Source organism: Perca flavescens, chromosome 4 (assembly GCF_004354835.1).
Source record: "Perca flavescens isolate YP-PL-M2 chromosome 4, PFLA_1.0, whole genome shotgun sequence".
Lineage (NCBI taxonomy): Eukaryota > Metazoa > Chordata > Actinopteri > Perciformes > Percidae > Perca > Perca flavescens.
The window spans coordinates 15,297,889-15,322,292 of NC_041334.1; the positions used below are offsets into that span (position 1 = coordinate 15,297,889).

Sequence of the window (24,404 nt, forward strand, 5' to 3'; positions counted from 1 at the left end):
TAACCATTAAACTACACTTGGCTACTCTCTTTTCCTCTTTGCTTTCTCCATACGACACTGACTCTTATATTAGGAAGGAGACCGGCCATTAACAGCAAGCTAAAGAGGCGCAGATGCCCAATTAGAGTCCTCTCTGCCCCGCTCTTTCCCATCGTTCAACACTGAGGACCACTTCATTACCACGCAGCTCCTCGTGTCAGTCAAAGGGTTGCTCCGAATCACGGCCCTGGTGCTGCTGAGAGTAGATGGCTGCAAGCTAACGGACATACCTCAAGCTGTGCACGTACATTATATGCCACATGATCTCAAAGAGGAGGCCCTTGAGAGGCGTCCCTAACCAAACAAGTTAATTGAGAAACAAATTTAATTCATATTTATAATACAATAGAAATGCTGATCACATTGTTCGCTTTATTAGATGCATCACCAGACTGCATCACTAGACTGAAATAGTGCAGAATTGAGTTGTAAGGGACAATTACATTTATTCTGGCCTCCTTATGGCAGCACTGCAGGAGCTTTAGACTGAGGAAGATAAGCACCACCATTATCGAGAGCAATCAAACTAATGAGGGTTTAATTGGGAACACTGTGCTGTGAGCCGTTTTGCACCTCAGAATATGTGTGTTCCCGCCATCATGGAGAGCATTTTCTTTTCCAAATTTCAGGGCTAGAAAGTGTTTGTGAGCCAGCCAGGGTGAGATGATGGAGACGGTTGTGACAACCAGAGTGACAGAAAAGTATGTTTGTCCCCCCCGCCACACACTCACACCTGGCTGGTTGAGGATACCGTTTTTACCGGATTTGAGGAAGTGGCACATGACAGGGGATCCTGGAAAGACACTTTTTAATGACAGAAATGTGGTTTGAAGCCGCTGTAGTAAATCTCACCTCCATGGTGCTGTTCCTAACACAATAGCTGTGTGACTGCTAGGTAGCAGACATGGAGAGTGTCATACACAAACAACAACTGAGATGTGTCCTAATTAAGTCATAAACCTTTTCTGAGGCCATGCAACCTTAATATATGATATTGGAACAAACCCTACTGGATTTGGAAAAAAAAACAACTAACTCCTCAAGAAATCACTACCAGTGCCCACGAGAGAGACATTATTAAATACTAGGTATGTTGTTACTTGGGCTTTTTAATCTAAGTTTTAGACTGATGGAGTACACAATTGGCATAATGACTCAGGGATTATAATCAGAGGGCTGTGCTGTGGATAGCTAGCCCTGAGGCTTCATTAGCATGTGCTACAGACCTGTTTGCGACAGAGAGAAACCCGAATCCTCATAATGAAACTCACCGGGTGTCTAAGGTTCTATTCTCCTCTGATGAGCCTGAATCATCCTTGCACATTCAATTTTCCCTTTCCAGTATACCCTCCCATTGTCCTTTCCAGACTCATTATGACTCTGTTTTTTTATGACTCTATAGCCCATTTGATCTATAATAACGAAGCAACACAATCTTTTTTCAGCTGCTGGCGAGCTGCGCTAAGAGCCTTGTAAACAAAAAGACAAAATCCCTCTGAACAAAAATTGCTTTATTGCATGTGACACAGAAATGAAACAAAAACACTCAAGAAAAGGTAATTAATATTTTGTCTCTCTCCCTCCCTTTCTTTCCATTTTTCTCTCTAATTCAACTCAGGGATGGACAGTGTTTGCTAATTACCTGTGATAATTTACAGCCGGTATGCAGTGTTTATGACAACCTTGATATTGGCTGCCTTGAATCCATGCCATAAGAAACTCTCCACATTAGTACGTCTGTATATTACAATTATATTATATCAATAAAACATCACAAACATGGCCTTAAATATAAAGTCCCATAAATCACAGTACCACAAACAACTAAGTTTAATGGGTTCAGTACTGCAATATACCTCAAATTTTACTCAAGTTTAAAGTGGTGTTATCAATCTTTCTGGTTGAGACCTCAGAGGTGTGTGCCCCACCTGACCAGCTGGTATGATACACATATGTGTGCTCCCTTCCACCCTCCATCTGCTCTTGCCCCTGTATTTACAGCCACACATTCCTTTCTCCATGCTGTGAGACTATCTGCCAATAGGCAACATTGCAAGCGCCACTATCTCCATTTCGACCATGCTAAGTGAGTAAATAATTTTATGCATAATTGAAATTCTTATCACCAGGCAGGAAAAAGCCAAGGGTAGAGATAAAGAAGAGGAAATGTGTGCTTATGGTTTTACTGCTCTAAAAATAGAGGTCTTATCAGCCTTCACCTTTTTTAACTCTATCTTTACTCGGGTCATCATGTCTTCACTTAAAAAAAAGGAGCTTTTGAGAATGCTGCAGCACATAACAGAAAGTCATGCTGACAGGGTGGAACAAAAAGACTATACGAATGCTAAATCTGAACTCTTGACAGACGTTCTTTTCACGTTTGATTCTGCTTTCAGATGATTGAAGTTAGAGATCTATTCAAAACAGTGGTTGGTCAAGTGGAATAAGAAGGAAGCAACAATTTTGTAGCCTCTACCTCAAAAATGTCAGAAGTTGGAAATGCAACGTTTGGGAAGAGAGTGTTGGGAGCAGTCAAGCATGACACAACAATCTCTGATGCATAATGTTTTTAATAATAATAAGGAGAGGACTCACCACAAGGTCCTGGAGAAGCTCTTGTCAACTCTAGAGAGAAACAAAGTGACAGTAGATCAGTTTCCATCCTTATGCATCACAGAAAGTTGCTACAAACATCTGGAGAAGGTGAAATGGAAAAGGTAAGATGTGTGAGTTATCTAACTGAGAACAATACTGAATTATTTAGTGGATTAGACTAAGAATTATTTTAGATGTATTTCAATTCTTCATTGATCCTGGGCATTTTTCTTCTTCCAATAAATATAAGAGGACATTTTTATGATATTAAGGACAACCTAACATAACGTGTTATTATCACCTTGTCATCTCTTGGCAAGCAGTTGCTAATTACAGATGGCGCTGACACGGAGAACTGTTAGCATTCATTTTGAGTTGTCTGATGAATGTCAGTCCAATGTTCGCTCTCCTTAAAGCTCAGTTTTGCTTTCCACCTACTCCTAAGGGAAACATCTGACTCTCTAGCATGCCAAATGGACCACTGTATTCACTAACTAGTTGCTAACTACTGTATGTTTGTCTATCGTTTATTGATAGGCAGGAGTTGTGGCTGGAAACCACGCTGATGAGAGCGGGAAGGCTGAATCAAAACAGTAAAGGTGCGGGATGAAAAACAAAAACAATGAGCCAAAAGATGCTTAAACATTAGGGGTGTTGGAATTAATCATTGCATCGATGCATCGCGAGGCGGACCTAGACAATTCTGCATAGATGCAGTGACAGACCATAATCGATTATTGCCTACTGATAACTGTTACTTGTTGATTTTCCAGGTCGCTGCTTTTTCTTTTGTCTGTTGTCTGCTGTGTTCAGACTCCGCTACATTCAGGAAGTGTTTTTTTTGAGAGCAGATGCAATTAAAAAGAGAGTTCATACATATATGACTGTTTGAATTTGACTATGAAAACCATGTGTAGCAATATATAATATGGAGGAGCTGACGCATCGTGATATCGAATCAATTCGAATCGTTGACAGGATAATCGTAATCGAATAGTGATACTAGTGAAGGTTCATACCCCTATTAAACACTTTTATAGGGGTATGAACACACAATTATAGGACGACCCCTTTACAACACAAGTGGGAATTTGATCTGTTGCTATCACAGAAATATTGGTTAGTGCAGCTTTAATGTATTCCACAAGGAATCCAGGATCCACGTTGCCTCCCTCCACTGCTTCCTTTTTTTTAATAATTTTTATTTACCTTTATTTAACCAGGAAGAGACTCATTGTGATTAAAAATCTCCTGTTCAAGAGTGTCCTGGCCAAGACAGGCAGCAGTACAACCACACATACACACAAAAACACTAAAAACATAAAACAACTGAAACAGCAAATCCATCAAAGTCAACCACAATCCTAAACACATCAGGCAAAAACATCTACCGCCAGATGTGGCTGCCTCCAAGTCAATCAACATCCTCTTAAAAGCGACCAATGAGACCAGCTCATTAAGTTTCATGGATTTCTGTAACTTGTTCCATGTTGAGGGAGGAGCAAACTTAAACGCCTTTTTTCCCCCAGCTCAGTTCTAACCTTTGGAATAGACAGAAGGAAAAGATCCTTGGAACGAAGACTGTAAGTCCCAGTACTATTTACACTGATATACAGTAGGTCAGAAGGTAGGATGGTTCTGCTTCCTTGTCTTCCCTCTACTTCATTTATCTACACCTCAGCCTGCCAGCCGCTTGCCAAGTCTAACCAGGGTGGGATTGCCTCAAAGATAGAAAGAAGGGGCAGCTGGCAGCTGTTCAGTGCAGGGTAGGGAGCAGTGCAGAAATGTCTGAATGGTGGTGGTTGCCAAATAGCGAGATAAAGTAAAATATCACCTATGATAAAAAGGTAAATTAAGGCAAGCAAGAAAACATGTAAAGCTAATTAAGCATGCAGGAAATATATGAGCAATTAATTACAATAAATGTTGCTGTTGGATGAGTAATGACAGAGGGAGAAAGATAAAGTACGTATGTGTGCATGTAGGTAAAATTAACTGCAAAGGAGCGAAAGATAAGGCAGTATCCCTCTGTTGGTGCATTCCATTTAGTATTAGAGGTCTAGGAGTGTTAGGGGTTTTGTGTGGCTGGTTCTCTTTTCCATTTACCATGCATACAAATTATGCTGGGCAAAAACTCCCACCTGGATCAATCTTTAAAGCCCTGAGTGTGGAAAATCAATCTTCTGATAATCACTGTTTATCTCTTTCTCCCCAGGGCTAGGCCAATCAAATAATGACCATTGTCATTCGATGTCAACACACTCGCAATCACATTCGTCAGTAGCAACAACATGAAAACAACATAATAAAAATAATTAAAAAAATAAAAGCCATCCTGCCGACAGTCGCATTTAAGTGAATAAAGACAGGAAGGCAACTGAAGTTTGTTTTAAGTATAGTGTGCAACAGCAATGTGTCAAAGAGACTCAGGTCAGTGTAAGGTTACTGCTGTCATCTAGTAAGTAATTACCTTTAAAGAATTATCCATAGTCTTTCCAAGATTTCTCAAGAAGTAAAATGCAATCCAATGGGTTATGCCAATTTATGAGACTTTGACATGTCCAGTAGCATCTTAGGTGCTGCTCACCTATAGTTTGAAAACAATATCTGTCTACATTGAAAGAAAGACAATGTATTGATTAGGTCTCATGGAAAAACCTTTTAAAATGATAAATGAGATTCCCGGCAATGTCACAAACCAATATTCACCCAAGGTGAGTTTGGAGTAAGGGATGCATTCAGAGGCAACACTTACTGCGCAGCACATCTCATGTGATTTACTATCACCATCATGAATTATTCATATTTAGTTTTAAAATCATTTATTTATGCCCAGGGAAGTTTTGGATGGATAAGAAATGAGTGCACATTCTGATACTGTATGGTTTTCTACTAAAAGAGCGGCTTGAAACCTTGTTTTAGCTTGAACATGGCCTCTTCGCATATTCAACAAATTAATTCAAACACACAGACACAGCCCTGCCTTATTGCCCCCACAGATTTTTTTCACTCATTGCTTTAGATCTACTGTGCAGCACTACAGACTGGGGCCAGCATGATACAGTAATATAATAAAGTAACTGTGCATTAGGGCTGCAGCTAACAATTATTTTCAACACATTCTCATGACTAAACAACATTATAGGTTGATTTCCAAAGACTCCCAAATGAACAAATCCGACCATTCTATTTACTGTCGCACTGTGGCGGTTTAATAATGTGCCTGTAATCACGTGACTGTTCTATTTAACATAACGAGCGCAGTTTTAAACACGTAGCAAACACCTGATGAAACATCAGGGATTGGCTTTAAATGAGTAATAATGAAATAAGGATGTACTGTACGTCATTGCGTCACAGACTAAAACTCTGTTCATTTCAAAGTGAATTGACTTTTTAAAAGAGTTTTTTTTTTACCCATCCACCACCCCAACCTGACTCTGCCAAATTATTTTCTCGATTCATTGTTTTGTCTAGAAAATGTCTGAAAATTATGAAAATGGCAATCACCTTTTCCTAGAGCCCTTGGTCACATCAACAATATATTAAATTAAAGAACTATTACTTTGTATAAAAAGTGGAAAATCGTCACATTTCAGCAGCTGGAACCAGTGAATGTTTTGTATTTCCACTTGAAAAATGACCGACAGGATTAATTGATTAATAGTTGCCAGTTGATTTAATAACCTCAGCTCGGCTTGGACTTCAAATCTTTAAAGGGGTGATAGAACTATTATATAGGGTATTTTACACTGTTCCTTAAGGTCTCCTAATGGGGTATGTAACATTGGTTGGGCTGAAAATTGCCCGAATGCTATTTTATTAGGCCCTTAACTACCCTGTGAATATGGTTCTATTTGGAAAAAGAGCTTTTCTTCCAAATATGGTATGCTCATGAATATTCAGAATATTCCGATTGGTTTGAGCAAACTACATAGAAACACATGGGAGACTCGACAGCAGGTCTCACTGCAAAGTTATACATTGTTTGTCGGGCTATTACGTTATTAAATTCACTTCTGAGACTTTTTTAAGCGAGAAATTAACTATATAAAGCTTAAATATGGGACGTTTTACGAAAATGTATGGCTTATTGCAAATTTGGTAAGACTGTGTGTCGGAGTTCAGCTGCCGGTGCTGCCTGTGTTGCTGCCTCGCTGCACAGCCTGCCTTCCTTTACACACCCCGGCCTGCTCTGAGCTCGATCGAGCTCCGTTACGGCTTGCAGCCCACAGCACTCCATACCCGCGCAAAGTCACCGGTTTTTGGATTATGGACTACTAAACGCTGGTGCTCTGACAGAGCTCCAGGGCCTGCAGCTCCCCTCTTCCTGCTAGCTAAATGGCCCGTGTGTGAGAGTGATAGCGCGTTATATATTGACCTACTGCTCCTCAGGGAGCAGTAGGTCAATATTCAATGGCATGCCAACACCGCTGGGTGGCATAATCGAGCTAAGTAGTCAAATCAGGTCTGTGTATCTGTGCATGTCTGTCTTCACACTGATATCCCTCTGTTTCTGCCAACTAGCTCACCAGGCTGTTATAATCTCCAGTTCGGTCCCCCCTCCCCCCCTCTCCTATTTTAGTACTTGTATCTGTTGTAAAAAAATATTGAAGAAAAGAGGATGAAGAAAAGAGGATGGGATGATGTAAGAAATGGAAACAGTGTCACTGCAGTGTGTCTGACATCAAACACGTTACTTCATGCACACTCTTACAGCCTTACAGCCAGTTCTGTCAGATACAACTCACCTTTGTGCACGACTGTATTTGACATGTTGCTGGTAGGTGCTCTGCTCTTTTCCTATGTTTGTTGCTCAGTGTTGAGAATGGAAACATTAGTTTGCAAGTTTGTGACACGGTTGGAGATTATCCCCCTGCTGACACAGACAACACCATTCTTTTGGTGTCAGGAGTGAAAAACATCTCCAATTACTGTGGATGCACATGACACTCACTCGAGGAAGGACAATCAAATAGGTAGAAGGTAACAAAATGGGGTTTGGCTGTTATAAACCTAAAGCCATTTAACCAATGAGCTTTTTTATATTTGAAGTGTTCAAGACATTTAAAGTAATTGCTCATAACAAGATTCAAAAATAGATGAAAGAGGATCTATTATGCTCATTATTAGGTTCATACTTGTATTTTGTGTTTCTACTATAACATGTTTACTCACCTTAATGTTAAAAAAAACACTTTATTTTTCTCATACTGCCCATGGCTGCTGCATCTGTATTCACCCTCTGTCTGAGATGCTCTGTTGAAGCCTCTTTAAGCCCCCCCTCCCGATAAATGCCCAGTCTGCTCTGATTGGTCAGCGTTCCTGGTTCTTCTGCATCTGTGCTCTTGCCGTCTCTGTACCTTCTGTTATTGCAGCCGGGGATGGCGGTAATGAAGTATAGCGGCATTTTTCTACCTCTAGTCTTCTAAACCAAAAACTACACAACCGCACATGTTCCAGCAGGAATTTGATCCGAGTATCGCATGAATTCCACTGACAACTGAGACAAAAATGTATACTTAAAGGCCCTCTCCAGTGTATTTTTTACATTGATTTATTACATTTTAATGTGTGCGGCTGTGAGGCTCCTTGGTGCAGCAGCAGCCAGACAGCCACCTCACAAAGGGGATGGGGGGGGGGGGCGAGGATTGCGAGTGAATGAAACAGACTGTGTTGTGCTAATTCTTCTAATTCTAAATTCATCAATTAAAGTGCCATATCACTGTTTTCCAAGAGGCTGTAGCTGCAATCTGGTTGCCATGGTTATGGATTAGGTCCAACTATTATCCACACACCCATTCTCTGTTTGAGAAAGAACGTTAGCCGTTAAACAGGAAGTAATATTGGCTGGAGGGGGGGCTTTAAAACACAACATGCTTCCTTCTCAACCAGGAAAAGAGACAATGGGAAAATTGAGCCATTCAGACAGAAAGCCCTACTGTATGAAATGTGTTGAATGTGAGAAAGTCAATACAAGATGCGGCTAAATGCATTCATTCGGCTTTCTTTGAGTGGAAGTGTTACCATTTAGAACAAGATTGTCTGGAGCACAACAATTATCTTTCCTCTGCTAGACTTGATAAATAAGAGTTGTTGTGAACCATTATGTTCAGTCTGTGGGGTTCATAATAAACTGTGATTGTCTTGAATCTGTGGATCAGAGGTAGAATGGGTCGGCCCCTCAACCACAAGATTGGCGGTTCAATCCTGGCCTCCTCCAACCACATGTCAAATGGCGCTTTTCCATTACATGGTACCTACTCGCCTCTACTTGCCTTTTTTGGTTTTCCATTTTGAAAAAAAGTACCTGGTACCTGCTAACAGGTACTTTTTCTAGTACCTGCTCAGTCGAGGTTCCAAGCGAGCTGAGGCGAGCCGAGAAGGTGACGTGAAATCCTGCAGGCTGCTGATTGGTCGGAAAGAAGCGTCACTGAGTAGCGACTCTACAGTCATATATATGTGACCACGGTGGGAAATCTGGAGCAGTAAACGTTAACTATCTCTTTGATATCATGTTGTTTACGGAGATGGAGAACCAGGAAATGCATCAGGGATATGCATAGACAGTATATAATGGACCAATAGACCCCGTTGCTCTGGACGGAGACCAGTGAAGGCTATTAGAAGCACTTTTCCGGTGATGGCCAGCTTTACTGCGCAGCCTCCAACTGAGAGAATGTGACGTGAGCAACGTGTCTGAAAGTTGGAAGTCTTCTGGTAGCTGTGCCAAGAGAAATCTCAATCATTCCCAATCTTACAGATACGGAGAGTGTAGGTGGATGTAAGGAGATAACATGGGCACAGGCTAATTATTGCTAACTAACATGCTAGTTAACATTAGTAATTAAACCTAAACAGCTCATGTAAGTCGAAACTGCCTGCGAGCTTCTCCTGTACTATACGGTAATTCCTCTACTATGCGACAGTAAGTCACTTGGTTATGACACAATCGTTAGCTTATATTTACAAAAACGTGGGCGGGTCCTTACAGGGGTGCTTCCCCATTGGCTAATGAGTGTTAAGGGGAAAGTTTGAGTGACAGCTCAGCCTCAGTGCAGGTAAACTTAGAGACTCAGAGTCTGGTCTGGAGGAAACACAAGCCACTCCACAGCGTATTACTACAAGATTAATAAAGTGTAAGTATTGATCATATATATATTATCTGTGATCTACGTTGCAAGCATGGTTACTATACGTTTGTTGTTTCGTTGTGTTAAGTTACTAGCTAGCTAGCTAGTAAAGCTTTTTTAAGTTAGCATTTAACGTTAGCTATACTGCTAACGTTATCTAAAACTTGTAGCCACCGTCTACCTTACTGAGCTAATTTACCTGCAGGACCCGAGCAGAGCTACGATGCTCTCCCAGGTAACCTTAGGTTAGTAATGTAGCTATATTATGGTCTATTAGGAAAAATTATTATCCAGCTAACTACTAATTGTTGTGGTTGCTATTGGCCTGATAATACACAATGCTAGGGTATTGGTTAAGTTGTACAATGTAGAAGCTGTGAATATAATGTATTATATCTAGAGGTCGACACATACTGTACAGTACAAATGCAGCGTTAGCAGTGCTTAACTGTGCTCATCTGTACTTTCCTAGTTATGACAAAGACTGGCTATCCTAACTAATTACATGTCTTCTGTTGCATTTGCAAGCAGGTCAGCATAAGGAAAATGTTCATAGTGTTTTTAAAGCCTACACATTTGCTAATGGCTTCTTAAAAGCAAGTTATTTTAATTGTAAATCACACAACCTTGGAAGCCTGTTATCAGTAAGAACTTTGTTACTATTTGATTTGTGTAAGAAACGTTGTTATAATTTTTTATCACAGCTCACAGCAGGCAGACCAACCAGGAGGATGTGGGAGCAGTAGAGGGAGAGGAGCCTTCGGTCTCTCTGTGGAGGAAACACTGTGTGCGAAGGCTTCAAACAGCCAGGATGTAGACCAATAGCGTATGTTTTGATCATATTTTGCTCAGATACTCAATTAACACTTACAATAACCTTATTTTTAAGTTTTCATTGGTGTACTTGTAGTTTCTTAGTCCATTGTATGTCAATATATCATACTACAGTATACTGTCCTGTAATTTAATTTTTGTTTACATTATCTTACTGTAATTATATTTTAAAATGCACATACTATATTAAAACATTTTTTTACATTCACCCTTGTCTGTTTGGTTTATTATATAAAACAGGAAATAAGGTTGAGACTATTATAATGCTTTATTTTTAGTCCAATATAAAACTTCACATACATCATGGATATTTGAACATATTTTGCTGGGGCCCCGGTGGTAGAAGAAGCTGGAACTCAGTGTCAGTCATTATTTGCAGTACATCACAGGTCAGGGTCAGTTTTTCATCACCAACAATACACAAACATACTGAGTAATTGGGTTATGTATATACTGTATTTCACATATTCAGTTTCACTTAAGGCAAGCTGTATTTCTCTGCTGACTTGTGTCTGTAACAACACTTCTGAGGGTGGTGCAGGAATATCACACACAACTCCTGGACGCCCGGGATCATCTGGTCTCCTGAGCTCACTGATGGCTCCAGTCTGGACGATAGATAGCCTTTTCTGCAGGACAGTTCACTGAAGGGCTGGGATGTGGCTGTAGTCCTTCACTTCTTTGACGTCTTATTGTAAAGCTTGAAGTACCTTATTGGATGATAAAAAGTGTTTGAAATTAGCTCAATAATAAATAATTGTAATAAAGCCTGCACTCTAGAAACATTTTTCTAGCTTTCCTGAACACTACTGGAACACTTATTTCTGGAATTTTATTGATCACACTTTCTAGATCCCTACCTCCACGTTGACTACATGTGTAAAGTAAGATATGGCCAGCCACCAGGACACATGCACATCACATCAAACCATAAGGATCACTAAGCAAAGTATTTGTCAAGGGCCTGGTGTGTTAGTTAAAGTACATAGTTTGGACAGTAGTAACACTATGCATTAATTCTAAATATTGTTGACATTTACAGCGCTAAAAAATACAAAAAATACGTCCTTTATCTGCCATCTTAAGGTAGTGCAAAGAAAGAAGAAACAGTGTGTATAGATGGAACATTATCTAATGTATGTGTCGAACTCTATATATAATATATAACATTCACAGCTTCTTCATTGTACAACTTAACCAATACCCTAGCATTGTGTATTATCAGGCCAATAGCAACCACAACAATTAGTAGTTAGCTGGATAATAATTTTTCCTAATAGACCATAATATAGCTACGTTACTAACCTAAGGTTACCTGGGAGAGCATCGTAGCGCTGCTCGGGTCCTGCAGGTCTCTACAGAGAGAAGACGATAATTAATACAGCTCCATTGAGTAAGGACTCACGAAGAATACATGATTCCCATGGTAAATTATTAGCTCAGTAAGGTAGCCGGTGGCTAAAAGTTTTAGATAACGTTAGCAATATTGCTAACGTTAAATGCTAACTTAAAAAAGCTTTACCAGCTAGCTAGCTAGTAACTTAACACAACGAAACAACAAATGTCTAGTAACCATGCTTGCAACGTAGATCACAGATAATATGATCAATACTTACACTTTATTAATCTTGTAGGAATCCGCTGTGGAGTGGCTTGTGTGTCCTCCAGACCAGACTCTGAGGGCTAGATTTATCAAGCTGTTTGCGCCTGTTTCCAGGCGCTATTTGGTCGCAAAGACGGACGTAATCGATGCGGGCTATTTACAAACAGGGCGCACTTGGGTAAAATCGCAGATCGTCTGCCACATGAGCGAGAAGAGACAAGTTGCACTTTCAATATGCGTTCGTGGGAGGGTCGTGGGGAAAGTGGGAGTTCCACCCGAAAAGGTGGGAGGATAAGCGCAAAGTGCGCCTAATTATATATTCCGTGGTATTTACAAAGACTGTCAGTAAGAGCGCGTCTCTATTCTGCGGGGGAAATTCTCCGCCTCTTAAAAGCAGGTCTAAACCAGCCGCAATTGAGTTTCCTCGTAGACCTTTATGCCGCTGGTGAAATGGCAACTGTAATGTGAGCAAGACGAAGACATATATAGGCGAGGCTGAAAATATTTGTAACACAAGAATCACACTTTGTCAGTGAACACAACATCATTTAGCGTTACAGATCAAGCAGCCATGCAATATTAGAGTTACTGGAAGAACTCAAAGATGAAATTGAATCTCTGACTCAGCATTCACATTCCATTCCAGCAGTTGTTAAACTCCTCGCTACATTACAAATATTGGCATCAGGATCATTTCAAACAGTCATAGCATCAGCAGTGGGAATATGGCAGTCTGCACTCAGTCATATCATAGCACCAGTACCGCTTCGCTACAGCACAATTTACGGTATAGTGGGCGGAGAAAGACGCTGATTGCCTGATGGGTGTCAGGGTTGATAAATACTACGCAAAATGTGGAAGCATAGCGTGTGCTATTACCGAACTCGCATAAACAGACGCAGCGCAAACTGCGCTAGTGTTAGTAAATCTAGCCCTGAGTCTCTAACGTTAGTTTACCTGCACTGAGGCTGAGCTGTCACTCAAACTTTCCCTTAACTTTCCCTTAACACTCATTAGCCAATGGGGACGTACCCCTGTAAGACCCGCCCACGCGAGATGTTTGTGTCAGAATCGCAAGCAAAAACTCAGGGGGGGCAAAGGAGAAAGCTGGGAGCATGACTGCAAACGTGATGGAGAGAGCAAAAGACTGATCATTGAGAAAGAAGCAGAGGGAACTGTAAACAAAAGGACATAATATCAAACAAATAAAAGACCAATAGTTTACAACTACACAAATGTTTTTTTTGCAAGTTTTAAGTTTTACCTTTGAGGTGACAATTTTTTTGCTTGAGTTAGTGTTTTTTGTTTGATACTTGAGAAGTTTTGCTTGCAATTAAAGTCACAAAACTAATCCCATATCCTCTGCTCCTAATGCTTAGGATGGGTTACATGAAGACATTGAATTTTACTACACTGTACTGTATGATTGTGTAAACAATAATACATTTCTTTTACTTTGTTCCCATTTTTCATGGAGTGCACTCTCACATCAACTGCTTTATGTGGATCTACAGAGAGCCAATTTAATGCTCAAGCTGCCATCATACTTTTTAGAATAATTGGACTAAATTGAATGCGGCTTTAGTAGAAGTGACTAACAAACTCTTAAGCGGGAAAAGGCAGCATTTGGTAGTTGAAGAGACATGACAGAAGACCAATATGATATCTGGAGTGAACGTTAACAGCGAGAAAGTTGCCTTTTCAAAAAAACAAGACTTGTTGAAAAGGGAATAAGACATCAAAATAAAGGTATATGTCCAGTTACAAAAATGTGCAAAAGTGTTGCATTTATTTTGTTAAAGGTCCCATGGCATGAAAACTTCACTTTATGAGTTTTTTTAACATTAATATGAGTTTCCCCAGCCTGCCTATGGTCCCCTAGTGGCTAAAAATGGCTCATAAGGTCATGAGGTCATAAGGAGCAAGGTTACCTCCCCTTTCTCTGCTTTGCCCGCCCAGAGAATTTGGCCCGGCCATGAGAGAGAGACGTCATGGCTATCAAACGAGCAAAGTGGCAGTTGGGTAAGGCCACACACCCACCCTTCACATTGCCCCCCCCCCTCCCCTCCTCAATAGCTACAGACACAGAAATGGCACATACTAAGGAAAGCACTGGGTGCACAATCACACCATCCTCCGCCTCGACATCACCATAGAGTAGGTACGACACCTGAGGGACACTCAAACAGAGCAATGCGTTATGCACACAATCCTAGAATCTTTCACTTGGCTGAACAGTTGCTAGTTGTCTTCAGGCTTAAAGATGACTTTGCTCACTAGAAGGGAACCAGCCAGCTATAAGTCTAAGCCTGTAAAAGCACCAGCTTCATCAATTGGCTTTCTGTAAGTCTTCAGTTCACCATCACAACCTCCAATCTCAAAATAGGCAAGTCACTCACATCAAGCAAGACATTTAAGCGTGTGTAGGGATGTTTATGAGGAGGTTTACTGAATATAATAAAAAAGAGCTAGTCACCCACTTAATCGTCAACCATCCATTGTTTTTATATCGTTTTGCCTACTTCACAAAATTGCCCACTCCGGATTTTGCATATTACAAACACAGGCAGTAAAACTGATGCTCAAATAGATCGCAATTTCCAGTTGTTCTTTTTTGGCTCATCGGCTTTTGTTTGCAGTTGTTTACGAGCGTTATGTAGAAACAGCCACGTTATTATCTGCTAACGGCAATTTCCATTAAATTGTTTGTGGAAATTATGCTGCAACAAAATAACTGCTTCAAGGACAGATACTGAAACAAATGTAGACTGGTTATTTGATGGTCCAAGTCAAGTCTGGGTTCCATCCATTTCTGTTAGAGAATCCTTTCCTTGTTATTCATTAGGCATTAATTTCCCTGGAGAGACAAAACAAGCTTTTAACAGAGACAACTGCAAACAAACCAAATATATTAGACAAATAAGTAAAAAGCTAATTTTTTTTTCTTGAAACAAACTACCTAATTCATCTCAGGCAGCTTAATACTTTCAAAGAATCCCGGGGCAAAAGTAGTTCATAGATTAGAGGAGGAGGTCTGTGACTTATCAGATAGGATCATAGATGGAGGGGAGAATTTGGGGGCAAAATTAATATGGATCACAATCCCTCAACAGGCAAGCTATAAACTATCAAACTGGTCCTTTGGAGTTCTTTAAGGACAATCTGGGGGACTGTGTGGACAAGGACAGGCTTTGCTCAGCCAAGCTACACTTACAAACAATCATCCACTCATTTGAAGCACTCATTTGAAAACTGGGGTTATAAATTATTCAATACATGCTCATTAAACCTTTAACACCATTACTACATTACCATTCTACACACCCAGGTAGATATTTGTTACAATTTAATGGTTTGCATTAAAAGTATATGAATCGATCCAACCTTTTCTGACCTCACTACTTCACTTGATTAAACTCATGGGAATCATTATGAAGTCTTCATTATGGGTCAGCAGCAAAACGTACTTTAGTCACCTTTCCAAAAAAGGAGCACATAAAAAAAAAAAAAAAAAAATCAATATTAGTTTAAGTGTACGCTATATCTAGAATATTTTCACTGCTTTACCTTGCCATCAGACAGCCATTACTTTGGCCCTACAATTTCTTAACGTATTCCTACGCAAAAGCACAACTGTGTTGCACACTGCATTGAGCTGCGGATCAGCTGTTTCGGTCAGACTCCTCGGTTTACAGTATGGAATAAAGAAATACAAGAAAATAAAAATGAGTGATTATGACAGCGACGAGGAAATGGCGTTCAGTGTGAAAACAAGAGGATAACTTTATGAACCAGAAGAACTTTTGCAGAGAGAGACTGAACAGCCAAACGAAAGAGAGGAGAAACTTCTGTGGAAACTGGAGGAAAGGGCTGTCTGACAGCAAGGTAAAGTGGTGAAAATATTCTAAATATAGCATACACTTAAACTGAAATGGATTTTTTTTTTTTAGGTGTCTAAAATCTGTTTTGCTGCTGCCCCCCATCCACAGCAGTTCATTCCTTAGCTTCTCTATCAGTACTCCTGCTTGCTTCTCCAAACTGGGGGAAGTCATATACTGTATACTGCAGACTGACTATCGATAAGTACCTCATACAACCCTTCAGCAAAAAAGCCATTCATTAACATGAATTTATCAGGTCAGCATAAAAACAATGCCATCCTAATTGTGATACCCATTATCAATCCTTTGGGTGAAAAAAAACAACCCTGCATGGTGTTTCAAGTTAGAAATGTATTCCTTTAGAAACACAGTACTAATGTGGAAATCCAAGCACCTAAACAACCAGAAAGTTTAGTTTTTCTGTAAAGACGTTTCCTTCACTTTAGGACTCTTGATGGAATTTGTAAAAGTGATTGCAGTTACCACAACTAAATTCCAGCCTCACAAACACTAGTCCACTGGGGTTTTCATAAGAAGCAAGCACTTCCAATCGACAAGAGACCCATCTGGTGGACCTGAACTGTCTGACACCTAATAGTCGAGTCAATATTAGCAGCTCCTCAGTGTCCAGTTGCCTATGACACTGAGGAAAAAACATCTGTCAGGCATAGTGGAGATTGACATATCGTAGGTCTTTCTCTGTGGGGTGAAGATTTGTGATACAACTGAATAGCCTCAATTGCCTCAACCAGTCAATCATTTAGTTTATACATGTATAAAAAATTATTTCAGAATAACATTACTTTTTTTTTTTTTTTTGACTACTATTCCAAGAATCTTATTGCACATTTTCAAAACAAAGTAGTTGCTGTTCCAAAAATGTTGTTTTCCATGCCCTACATAGCACTTCCTTGTCTAATATTGGTTCACAGTATCTGCCTGTGCACTCAGGCTAGCTTTCAACCTGACTCCTACTACTGAAATGTCAAACTGAGCCTTGTGAGTGCTTTCTAGGCAGACTTGGCAGAGCCCTCCAGCAGCAAAACACAAGTAATTTCATGAATTGTAATGCACTGTGGGCTCACTGCTCATAAAAATAATTTTCATATCTCAGATTCACATTCTGACGGCTACAAAAGCCATGACTCACATACATGACAGACTGACTATACAAAGTCGCATCCTTCTTCTTTCACACCCTCCTTTTAATCATGCTGAGATGCAGCTAATCACTTTCACTTTCCTCACAGTGAAATACACTACCCACATAAGCCTTTAATTGAATCTTACAACTATCTTACAATAACTCAGTATTACCAACATTAAATTTCTTTCTGAGAATGACACACCACTTCTGTTGATAATGAACAACAAGAGCTTCGCTTGTATTGTGTTTGTTTTCTCCAAAAGATATTAGGGTCGAAAAAAGGTAGTACTCCAGAGTTGATCTTGATTTTGGATAACATTATTTACCACTAATGGTCTCACTAATTCCCTCAAACTACCAGTGGGTTTACAGTATTCATCACTATGATACATTTAGGTTATTTTCCTTTTGAGTAGTCTGCAGTGTCTGACCAGCAAGTTCTAAAAGGTCTTTAGAAAACAAACATGACTGAGACAATCAATTATCATCCTAATGAGCCAATCAACCCCACTGAAGCAATCCCTTTAACCTCTCCCTTTGTTGCTATTATTTCTAGGATTGCGGCAGCTATTCACTAATTATGGTTAAAGCTGTAAATTAGGAGAGCTCAGCGCTGACAGCCACTGACCTTGTCAGAGTCATCTAGTTCTGCAGCTGTTTAGTAGGTGCAGTGTAACTCCCTGAGCAACAACATGCAACAGGTACACTACCACAAAGCTGGCAACTCCAAAATCACACTCCGAGAGCTTAATCCTCCATCTTACCCTCCATAAGCTCCAAATGTGAAACTCCTTTTCCTCTGAGGCATCCTGCTGAACAGCTGATGAGGCTCCCCAGGTGAGCACAGGTATTAGTGCAGTTTACAACACCAGGCTACAGAAAAACCTCCTGCTTTTTCTATCTCTGTTCCTTTCTCTACGCTGCTCTCTTCTCTTTCTACACCTCTCTCCTCCCTCCTTGTCTCAACCTTTATTGAGTGTGTGTGTTTTTTGTTTGAGAGTATTTCATGTGTGTGTACACACCCCGGCCCTCCCTCCTTGTGTCTCCTCTGTGCTCTCTGGCTAAGTAGCTCCTATCTCTGCCAGATTAAGAGAAAGGTGCATCTGGCTGTCCCGTTGTCCTGGAAACAAACAGGACTATTTTTCAGGTTCTATCTGGCTAGTTCTTTCTCATTCCCAGCAAGACGAGGGAACAAGACACTTACATTTCCTGCCTATGTCCAGTGAAGGCAACTTTCCCCTTTGCCGATCAACTCTGACAAGCGATTCACATGAAGTGAATTGCTAGAGCTCTTTGCTTGAGAACAGTTCTTGTAGGAAATAGGCATGTAGACATGTAGACCTAACAACACACTTGAAGGTTTTGAGACAGGATTCATGTTTTGCTACTGACCTTTGTTGTTTTCAGGGCTGCAGCTAACATATATTTTTATTTGATTGATCTGCAAATTGTTTTGTCTATTAAATGTCAGAAAAAAAGTGAAAAAAGAGGTTATAATTTTCCATGGACCAAGGAGGTGTATTCAAATAGTTTTTTTTATTCAACCAACAATCCAAAACTCAAAAAAATGTAGTTTATTGTTAATGACATCAAAGACCCACGTTTGAGAAGCTGTCATTTTTACTTGACAAAACTACTAAAAGAATGAATCAATTATCAAAATAGTTGCTGGTTACTTTTATATCAACGACTAATTGATTAGAGTTTATACTGTAGATTAACTAAGGATCAACATTAAAGCCAAACCTCAAATCTGCCATGACAGAGGCAGCAGTCACTGAACTCAAGTTATAATGGGTCAGCTTAATCATTTATGTATAATATTAAGCAACTTTAAACCTCTGCAGATATATGAAGTGGAATGCTGCCCATGTTCAGGACTGAACTATTTCTTTCTTTACCCCTTGGGAGGGTGCAGTGATCTGGCATATTTGTACTGAGCTAGGATTGCAATGTCAAGGTGCCATGCCAGTCATTTGGCACACCTGCTTTTCCTTTTAATTTTCTCCTGTTGTTGAAGAGTCCGTTTAGAACCTGATGATTTGATATTCAAGTTTGCTGTCAGATTACCTGGCTCACATCTTAGATGACAACTAAATTACACTGAAGTGGAGTTGGACTGAAAAGAGGACAAACTACATTATCTGATTTACACAAGTCTCTCCTGTTACCTGACCTATTTCAACCAGGTAATTCCAGCTCTATAACCCACATCTAAAGATTTTGCTGTGATCCCACTTCTCCTCAAACAACACAGTGACACCTACATCAGGGTATGAGGAAAGTGATATCTTTCCCAATCTGCTGGAAGAGCACGTCTGTTTATGGTCAAACAAGAGAGGACAATCTTACATGCCCATCCTTCTCTTCACTTTCCTCTCTATTTCATCTCTCCCTCTCTCTCTGCATCCTCCTCTCTGCTCTTCTCTCCATTAATGTCCTCCCTCTGCCTGTGGCTGCCTTCTCCGCTGCCTTTCTTACATACAGGTTTATCTTAGTAAATTACTAAGTGTTCTGCCATGATGAGACAGAATATCCTTCCCTGCCCTGTCCGGTTCAAGTGCATTTATTGTCCTCTCGTCCCCCTAAGCATCAGCGCTAATGTCAGGGTGCTCCGATGACTCCCCTGTCGACCTTTTGCGATTCTATCAAGTCTAACTGGACTCTGGCCAGACATGGGCTATAAATCAAATCACAAGTTTAGAGGACAAGACACAGGAATGTGCCATGCATATCCACAGTGTCCCCCACCAAGGTCCTTCAGCTCCTTTACTGATTGATATTGATACTGATGGACCTGCATTGACACTTGCCTCGTTGCTATTCTGTTTCTTCAATAAGAACAATCAATCATCTTTTGTGGCAATGGACCTAACTTGTTGGTTCTGGGACCAAAACATTGTATATTAGGATTAAGTGACAGTGTTGCAAAAAAAAAGAGCAACTTACAATAGCGGAATAGTGTATTATGTCATATATTTGGGGCATGACCTAAGGGGTAATGTCAAATATATTTATTTTATAATATATTATTTAATGCAACAGCCGTCTGCTTAGCAGAAGTGGTCTCTTAGGATTTGTTTATTTTAGAGCCGGAGCATTAGGACGGTTTGCCAAATAAAAAATTCCCTGATTATTTAGGTCTTTGAGTCTTTTTTTTTTTTTTTTTTATACATTTGATGGTCAAATGTATAACAGTATAACAGTTCATGACAAACTTTTTACAACAAGACTGATTGGGACAAAATGGTTGCTTATTAAAATAAAAAATATATCTTTTCATAATCTTCGTCTTCTGTACATGTAAAGAACAAACAAACACAAAGATATATTTACAAGAACACCAGACAAAAAGGTTTCTAATGCTACCTTCTGTTCCCTTCTCTTCATAATTGTTAGACTAATAATACATAACAAAGTAGAGGGAGGCAGGCCAGCCAAGCCCGATCCGGCAGGAGGAGAGTTCTAATCAGTCAGACACCGCCTACCAAGAGCCTGGGTCTGTCCGAGGTTTCTTCCTAAGAGGGAGTTTTTTCTTGTCTCTGTCGCACTGCTTGCTCTTGAGGGAATTACTGTAATTGTTGGAATTGTTGGGGCTTTGTAAATTATAGAGTGTGGTCTAGACCTACTCTATCTGTAAAGTGTCTCGAGATAACCTATGTTATGATTTGATACTATAAATAAAAGAGAATTGAATTGAATTTGCATTTTATGCAGATTTATTATACTGGAAAAGTATTTAAATATACTTTCATGATATAGTCCACAGGCAAAAATGTAGCATCCTCCTCCAGTCAGATCCTTTTTTTATTTAGAGCAAAGTGGGCACCAATGGCTGCCTCTTCCTTTCCAGTCAGCCTGTCCTGGTTCCTCGGCTGATAATGACACTGAAATGTCATGTCTCAAAAATAATGATTATCCAGAGCCAGACTTCTGCTGACAAACTTGTTATTGCAGCTACGGTAATGTAGTTTCAAGAGAGCTCTTTTCTCTGTTGCTTTCCCCGTGTGCCTCAAAAAAATGTCCTTCATGATGAAGTGGGAAGATGGGGAAAAAAGGTATTCGCAGAGTGATTTTTGTGAGGCAGGTGAAAGGGCAGTTTGGTGTAATTAGTCTATGCCTGCTGGTTTCATTCGGGAGACGTGGCAGGCTGGCTGGAGGGCTCTTCTAAAGCAGGTCAGCCTTGACTTTAAGGACTCGACTGGCAATGGGAGGATGATGATGGTAATGAGAGGCTGCCCTCTACAAGCTGAGGTTCAGTTCACCCTGAAACACTGCTGTCACAGCGCTAGATAAATAGACAGAAAAACAAACTATAGGAAGGAACTTGATGAGTAACATTATGAGAAGAAGAAAATTAGCATTGAAATAGAAGCTTCTTGTCTACAATAGTTTGTATTTGACAAAGGGAAAGACGATACAGACAAAAACCCAGAGGGCTTGTCTGGTCTTGTGGTTAAAATTGCAGTTAACATCTCTGCACTTGCTGCCTTGATCCGCTACCTGAATATACAGTAGCTGATATACTGCACAGTGAGCACAAACACATTGGCTGTCCAAACGTCCACACTCTCCTCAGGTGAGAATTAGTCAGTAAAGCCTCACGTGCAGCAACAGCTCTTCTTATGTGGGTCTCTTAAGGACAAAGGAGCAAATAATGAACAGTGGGAACAGCAAAGCACCACACAGACACATTCAATATTTACCAGCTGTGTGCACAACTACACCCCTGAAAAGATAATAGGGACAGTGGCTTGAAATGCCCACGTTTTCATTTTGGTTTGGTCAGACTTTCTGTGGGCTAAAAATGCACTTTTGCTTTACTTCAAACAGCGCCGTTAATCTTTTTTTTCCAGTGGGATATTTTTTCAACCCTACAAGCAGCGAATGTCAGCATCACAAAACCATAAGTTAAAAGTCAAGACTTTGATCAATTGCATTTTAAATGCTGTTCAACAGCAACCTCCAAATTTCTAACGCACCAAGTATTTACCATTCCCGCTGAAGCTGAATATTAAAATTGTATTCAAGGTTTTATGCAAGAAAGGCAAACAGGGAAGAGAAAGCCAAACGAAAAAGGAAGGCAAAAGACTAATCAAGTTGTCTTGGAGCAACATTACCCCTCACTGTTTGCCAGGGGAACTACTTTTCCTTCTCTCAAGCTGCTGAGTGTCTCAGGGGCTGTTTGAGAGCTCTGTTTGACACCGACAACTTGGAATTTTAAGCAGACCGCCTATGATGAGTTTCACAGCAAAGAGAAAAGACAACAGGAGAGGCAAAGAGACACACAAGCTCACGAACAAAAGCATTACAATTCTTTTTCTTGTTTTTCTGTAGCTTTATGACACTATCCATTATTCCATTTCAGGTTGTGCACAAGTTACTGGTCAGTACAGTTGCAAGATTATGCAGCAGAAAATGGCTCTTCAGAGGCAGCCACTGTTCCGTAACCAAATGCAACAAATGAGATTCTCTCTGCCACAAATTGCGGGAGCAATATTATCGGGGGTGCTGACATTGTAGAACACGCTCATCAAAGACAGATTCCAGCAGGAACTCGGTATACTATTCTTGTCCTCTATCCCCTAGCCCCCTCTAGATCTGAATGTCATAAATTTCACAACTCCTCTCCAGGTCATTATAACAGAGGAGGATGGGGGGTGGGGGCGTCACAGAAAAAAAAGTAATTAGGGAGATAGAGAGAAAAGACACAAAAGAGAAAAAGAGGGTGTGTGTCTGAGACTGGCGATAATGGTGTGGAAATATATAGCATGATTAGGCATTAGGCCTTCATTTCTGCTTTCTTTGTTTATGTACACCCAGTTCACAGTAACACGCATGTTAGAGAGGAGACAAAAAAAAGGAAAATGAAGACACAAATCACACCAACAGAATGGGAGATTCTGTGAATGTTCCCCAAGAGCGATGTAGAGTGAGGGCACAGCGTATAGCAATTTACAGCATCGCTACACTCACACAATCCCGCTGAAAGACCTCCGCGGTGAAAACAAAGAGCAGAAGCCCATTAGAACAAATAAAGAGAGAGATGTGGCGAGTAGGGTCGAGGGAGAGAGAAACCAAGCGTATTTTTCATGTTACGATTGAGTCAAGCAGGAGAGAGCCCCACAGGCCACATCCTTGGATTAATGACTTTGCAGACAGTGCAGCAACAGAGACTCAGTTAGGGGCTGACTTTGATTTATCCACATGAGAAGGCTAGACGGGGACCGAGAGGAGGTAGGCCGAGATTTCAAATCGTACAGCCTCATCAAAATAATCATTCATTCAGACCTCAGGGCCTGTCCACTGCCAACAACCTCAACCTGGCCTGCACAGACGTTTTAGAGCCATCGCATTGAAAGCTCTTACACAGAACATATGGTTACAGTTCAACAAGACTTGTTGGTTTCCTGTCTTCTTGGCATTTGTGGATGTAACACGTAATTGGGGAGGGGTACTATTCAAATGACCTGTCACTTTCCAGTATAATGACATTTAAGTATCTGAGAGAGTAAGAGAAAATGTCTGATTATGCAACCATATTCAAGTTTCCTAAGTACTGAGCTCCTAAAATAAAGTAAAATAGAGTATCTGAAAATCATTTTATGCTTTTATTAATATAGAGGAACCAGTATGGAAATACTGCATGGACGATTCTTTCAAAAAGGGCTCATTGATGGAGATTGTTTTTAATTGTGTTTAATGCCTAAGGCTGAAACGATTAGTTGATAGATTGATTAGTCAATCGACTCATAATTATTATTGAACATTAATTAAGTAATTTGTCTTGTAAAAGCACCAACAATTGTAGAGTGAGGATTTTCTTTGTCTTAGGTGATCATAAACTCAATATCTTTGTGTGTTTGGTCTGTTGTTCAGACAAAAGGGCAAAATGAAGCTATTTGATGACATTATTTTGTGCTTCAGTAAATTGCTACTGGGCATTTCTGAGATATTTTAGGCCAGGTGATGAATTCCTTAATCGAGAATCTGTACTTTCAAATCTACTTTGAAAGAGTTTTTGGTGTGTAGTGTGGAAGACTGATACTAGCTTCAGGTAAACTCCAGATTGTATTTTTTGTATGGAATGTAGACTATGATGTGGTACCTTATCTCTTCTATTGCAGTCACTTGGAAAGGAATGACTTCAGGGACCAGTATAGAGAAGAGGA

General features: G+C 40.2%; 1 long non-coding RNA gene across 1 annotated transcript in view; it reads right to left on the reverse strand.

Annotated features, from left to right (window-relative positions):
* The window catches only part of LOC114553649 (uncharacterized), a 71,043-nt gene that overhangs the window by 19,081 nt on the left and 27,558 nt on the right, over window positions 1-24,404 (reverse strand). Inside the window, exon 3 of the long non-coding RNA XR_003692362.1 lies at window positions 2,635-2,664. This is a non-coding gene — a long non-coding RNA (uncharacterized LOC114553649). The remainder of the gene's footprint in view (window positions 1-2,634; window positions 2,665-24,404) is intronic.